Here is a 6,620-nt window from a genome sequence, read left to right on the forward strand (position 1 = left end):
AGCTAGATACGCGCGCGCGCTAATAAAGTCGTCACGTGTCGATAATCTCGGGGGCGGGTTTTTTTGTTTTTTTGTTTTGGGGGGTTTTATGCTTTTTTTCGTCCTTCCCAAGAAACGAGGCTCACATAATGCGCTTTTTGTTTCATACTTGTTTTTTGTAAATAATCAGCTTTATGCGTATTCACAACTTCTGGGTTGTGAGAAACTCCCATTTTGCCATTTTGGAAAACCTGTTACTGCAGTTACTGAACAGTTGCCACTGTTTTCAGTAGCCTTGTTATGATTTAATGTACCAGCTCTATGTAACTGTCCGTGTGGCTGATAATGCATTAGCTTGACTTTAAAGTGCAGCGGCATATCCTCTTGATCACCCAGATTTAGGAATAAAGGCAGAACTCATATTATGGATGAATGGAAACCAGTGATATTAAAATGCTATGAGGATTGTTTTTAATACTTGAATGAAAAATCCTCTGCAGTGAATGACTGCTTGAAGTCTAGAAGCCACAGACATTACCAAATGCTGCATTTGTTCCCTTGAGACGTCAGGCTTTTACTGCAGTCGCCTTCAGCTGCTGCTTGTTTGAGTCTTTTCATTCAGTTTTGTATTTAATAGCTAACAAGCTGATCTGCTGGGTAGAGATCAGGTGACTGTCTTTGACGCTGGGCTGTTTTTGCACTATGTTTGGGTCGTTATCCACTATCACTGTGAAGTACTGTCTGATCAGTTTTGTAGCATTCGGTTGAATCTGAGCAGAGTGTCGCCTTGTATGATTCACAATTCGTCCTGCTGCTTCTATCAGCCGTTACATCATCTATAAACACTAATGGCCCATTCGCATGCCATAGCATTGCCTCCACCATGTTTGACAGATGATGATCATCAGCTGTTTCTCTCCTTTTCAATGCTTTTCTTTCCTATCATTCTGGTACAAGTTCGTCTTGGTTTCATCTGTCCAAAGATTTTGTTTTTTCCTTTTGTAGAACTGTACAGGCTTATTTAGGTGTTTTCTATTACACCCTGATCTGAAATTCTTGCACTTGAGTGTAAACAGTGGTTTGCACCTGTGTGTCTCTGTTTCCATCCACAAAGGTGTCTCTTAATTGGAGGCTTAATTGAAGTTGACAGTGATTCAACTACCAACTTGAGACTTTTCTTTACTTGGTTAGAAGTGTGAACTGTTTTTCTTATTCGAGGAAATGATTCTGCGATCATGCACTGGCCTCAGTCACCTTCAGGCCTTTTGGTCTTCAGTCTTTTTAAAAGTGAATCAGAATGTCGATTTGACCACTGCTAAAGTCTTTGCTGTCTCTCTGATTGCTTTATTTTGGTTTTTCGGCCTAATGATGTGTTCCCTAACTTACTTCAACATCTCTTTGGACCTCATAAAAGCGTCCAGTGAAAACTATCAAATACACTTGGATAAAGGACATGCAGTTGATTCCATCTCAAAATAATGAGGGCACATGTCTCAGTTGGCCATGAAAAAGTTTGTCAGTTAGTTGTCCAGTAACTTTTGTGCCTTGATGTCAAAGCAAAAAAAGTGTCATGTCCAAAAATGTATCGTCCTAAAAAACACAGAGGACAAAGTATTGTCCTTTTAAAAGTCATTAGAAAGGTTGTGGATTATGCTGGAGAACACAGGGGCAATTTACTGTGATGCATTACTTACAGGGATAGCTGCCAAGATGATTTCCTGAGTGGAAAAGCCTAATAAAATAGGTCCATTTTTTCTAAGAATAAAAGGACACTCAGAGAAAAGTGTAGCCAGATCATATAATGTCACTCTGTCCTTTGCTGCACTGTTTATGTGCTTCTGCAGGACAAACTTGGTCTAAAGTACCTTAAAAAAAACCCTGGTCCTTTTAATTGTTGACTCACTGCCATTCTTGCACAAAAACAAGCTCAGTGCAACAGCCACTGCTACATTACAAAAATCAAACAGTTGTGTGATTAATGAGACAGCAGTTCCCCATTTTCAGTGTAATAACACCGTAATAAAATACAGTATCAATTGTATATATATATATATATATATATATATATATATATATATATATATATATATATAAAATCATTAAACAGTAGCTTATCTGAAGAAGCAGGAGAGGCTTGCATTTTATCAGCTTTGCATTAACATAATATAATGACTGTGGACTCCAGGGTGCCGTTGCTCATAGACCTGAAGCACAATTTCTGTAGTCTTATTCTGACTGAACGAAGGTGTCACTCTTCTATCAAGCGTAGGAAGAGATGCCTGTGCTTTGACGGTTCACTTTGGTCATTTCATTAAAGGGATGCGATCATATTATTCTCCCGGGGGCTCTTTCTGGTAGACATTTACACATTAGCTTAAGGAGGCCTGTGGTGAGGAGATAACGGCTTTTACAAAGCTGGAATCCTTAATGTTTTGCCTCACTGCAAGAGTTCCCCAAAACACTGCGATTCTTCTGTATTTTTGAGAATATACACACTGCAGACCACAGCTGCTGGACATGCGTCATCACTTAAGTTTGGAGCATTTGACACGTCCACCTCCATCAGCTCCATTTGTATTAGACATACATTTAAGGTTGCAATATTTTATGACCTAGGCAATGTGGTGGGTAATGGTGCAGCAGCTGGATTCAGATGTCAGATTATTTATGTTTAAACTCACAAGTGCTGACCACAGGGAACATCAAGCAATGCTGACATAAATACAGCCAGTGAGCACCACTCAGCAGCCACCTGATCTAAAGTTATTGTGTTGGAGTTTGTGAAACTACACCCTGGGGTTTCAAATGCTAAAACAAATCCCTTTGCAAAGGTTTACATGAGCCGGGTCTTTCGTGAAAACATTCAATGGTGATTTGTGGCATCCCGTATGCAGAGAATATGAATCCAATATTGAATTTCAGCATTTCATAATTAGACCATAAATCTGCTGTCATGGGGGAAAATTATTGTCACTTCAGCCAGTTTTCAATCATGGTTGGTGAAGCAGATATTTGGCATCATTTTGGGCCTGAGCGGAGATAGATGACCTGCTGTCATGCTTGCACAAACTTGAATCTGCTTGCTAGAAATATATCAACACTAGTGTTTCCTTTCAGAGTTATCTGATGAATGGACACATGAATGTTTGTTATTTGCAGAAAATGTATCTGACTCAAGACGCATTGTGCAAAGGCATTCAGTATTGTGAGTCCCCGTTGCACTTTGTTAAAAATGATACAAACAGTGCTTTTCCTTTGCTGCCATCTAGTGTTTGATTTCAATAAATCCTGCCGCTCATTCAGCCTGATAAGGCGGACTCTTATATTTTGATATTTATGACTGAATGTTTCCTACGCAGATTGTGTGGTGTAGTGGGTTAACAGGTGAAGAGAAAGATGACTCCATTCACTTGTGACAGTTTGATGGCTTTACTAGAAAGAAGTTCATGGTCGGTTTTGAAATGTTTGTTCCTTACGGGTTTAATTTAAACACAGTACTTTCACCGCAGGCATTCTTGGTTCCCGAGAATAGTGTTTTTTATACTACTTGTCCAGTTCTGTAGGACTCACCCAGCACTTAGAGGTGTTTTTGTATTTTCCTATTGCGCCATTTAGCTGTTAGCACAAGTTTGTCAGGAGTCTGCACCGTTCCTTCGTTTGAGGAAGGACAGAGTGCAAGCAAGGAGAGGGAGGGATGGGCGGCCTTTGTTTTTGTTGAATTTTTGTTTGGTTGTTTTTTTTTGGGGGGGGGGGGGGGGGGGGGGGGTCTATTCACTTCTACCATTAACAACTGATTGCATGTCCCCTGTTATCCAAGCTTCATCAAGGTCTTTCTCAGTCAGATTTTTTACTTGGAACATCAAAGGCCTTAACAACCTGGTGAAGCGCTCTAAAATATTTTCAGATCTAAACCCAGATATAGTAATTTTTTTTACAAGAAACACTCCTGCAGGATACACATCATTTCAAGCTCAAGTATTCATCAGTTGGGGAGACCTTTCATTCAGCTTTTAACTCTAAAGCCAGAAGAGCAGCTATTTTAATTAGTAAGAAGGTTCATTTTACAGTTTTTAAAATAATAAAGTATAAAAAATGCTAGATTTCTTATATTTGCTGGTAGTGTATTTCATACTCCCATTTTATTAGTAAACATTTATGCTCCAAATTTTAATAACCCAGATTTTACAAATAACCTATTTAGCACTCTTCCTTTTATTGATACCCATTGTTTAATTCTCGCCGGGGACCTAAATTGTGTAATGAACCCAACATCAGACCGCTCCTCACCTCGTATCTTTACTCAGTCCTCTATGTCAAAATCAATCTCGGACTTCATGTCTCAAAATGGGTTTGTAGATAATTCTGGCTCTTAGGCCTAACAAAAAGTCATACTATCATACGCTTATGGCGATCGAATCTGACTCATCAAGTAAAATCAGAACTTTTTGAATCATGGTGGGGAAAGGTGAATCTCCCAATACGTTCAAGTACACCATGTGTTAGGCTACAGCTTGTACCGTTTAAAGTAATAAACAGAGTCCATTTTTCAAAATCTTGTTTATCTAAAATCTTTCCTTCAATTCTAGACCAATGTGACAGATGCCAAACCTCCCCTTGCCATTTAAGCCACATGTTTTTCTTCTGTCCAAGTTTGCACAAATTAGCCCCTCTAATTGCCATATTTGGAATTCCAATGACCCCTCTTAATATATCTCCCCAGGAAACAGATCTTGGCTTCCTGTTCCCTTTGAGCTAGGCACAGTATTCCACGTATTTGGAAATCTCCCACGTCTCCATCTGCATCTCTATGGGTTAATACTGTAATAATTTTATTTAATACTGCAATGCTTTTATTTAATGTAGACATAAGATTTAAGTGACCCCCCCCCCCCACCACCCTTATAAATGAAAGAAAAATCTTTTTGTTTTGTTTTTTCTAATTTATTTAATTTTTCTTTAACTTTCTGTTCTTGTGTTGCACTGTAAAAAAAATCCGTAAAAATACAGTACTATCTACTGTATAAACGTGAAGGAATTTTCCGTATTAGTCATTTACAGGTATTTTTCTGTATTTCTCAACTACTGCAATGCATTGTGGGAAAAAGAACCCAAAAAGGAGGGAAAAGTAAGCGCAAGAGCAGCCATTAGGCTTCTTTCAGGCTTCATCTGGATTTTGGACTCTGAAGTTGGAGAAACTGCCTTCAAATTTCTGTGGTAAGTATTAAAACTCATGTTTCCTTTTATCAAAATAATAATTTTCAAAAGACTCTGCGTTTTTATTTAGAAAGAATTGTTAATTTATTTGTTAACTGGTTTCGGCTGTCTCCAGACAAGTCAGGAATATTTTGCTGACTCATTTTTAAAAAAATAATTGTTATTTAGGTTTAACATGACTTAAGCTTTATTTTAGTTAATGTTAAAATAATTTTTACTGTGATACCACCAGTTTTGCCCTTCAGTGGCTGAACCAGTTTTCATAAATATTATAGTTAGCTGTCTGTGTCTCTCTGGGTATTACACAGCTGTGACTGCTAACTAGCTAATTAGCGAAAGTCAGCGATGTGGATAACTGGGGAAAGTGAGAACTTATGGTCCTAGAAATTATTCTAGGACTCTCATAAGTACTGTATCAATACCCGTGTTTTACAGTTGGCTCTACTGTACACTTTAAAGGGTTTCGGGCAAAGTTACACTAACCCTAGTTTAACCCTCAGACCTTCCCGGCTGACGCTAGCAAATGCTAATGTAGCATTAGCTTTTGCTGATGATACTTTAGCAGCACTCTGATTTGGGCTGCTAAAGTAAATACTTTTAGCTAGCTGACCAGCATAGATTATTTCGGTGGTTAACAGACTGTAGTGGTAAAATTATTGAAAGTATAGTTTCACCTCAGCACATGTCTATTTTGTAGCACATAGAAATGCTTAGTTAATATTTATAGACAGACACATTTTCCCTGTAACTGTGTTTTTACTCCAGCATTTGTTGAAAATTTAATTTATGAAATGTTGAGCAGCATTTCTAGTATGTGGAATATTTTTGTCACCCCACTGTGCAAATATGATTAAATACTAATAATTATTACTAAAAAAAATTCAATAATAAATCAATAATAACTATTTCTTGATTGAACTATAATGTAAGCGCAGTGCTGGTGTGCAGGGGCTTTATATGCCTTGTCTATATCAAGCTTTTAGCCAAATATAAGCAGAGATATTTGTATCTTTCTTAAAAATCCAGATCCTTACAGATTATTTGAGAAATGGTTCAACAGCTATCACTACTTGACTCTAAGTCCTGCAGTGGAAAAATATCCCTTATTTCACCTTTGATCACACACTTTGGTTTTCCAGTGCAGAGCAATGAAAGACTTCACCAAGTGAAAAAAAAGATGAAGATACAAGCTGGTAATAATCCAGAGCAGCTGGTCTCAGGAAATGAAGAAAACCCGGACCACCTTCTCTACAAACACAAGGTGAGTTTAATGTTGTGGTTGATTTCGTTTTTCAAGGTATGTATGTTACTTTAATTATAAACTGCTTTTGTTGCAACAGAATGGTGTTATGTGTATGCAACTCTACGTGAATTATAATCCTTTGTAGGGCTGTGTGATATGACCAAAATCTCACATCCCAATATAA

Source organism: Astatotilapia calliptera, chromosome 22 (assembly GCF_900246225.1).
Source record: "Astatotilapia calliptera chromosome 22, fAstCal1.2, whole genome shotgun sequence".
Lineage (NCBI taxonomy): Eukaryota > Metazoa > Chordata > Actinopteri > Cichliformes > Cichlidae > Astatotilapia > Astatotilapia calliptera.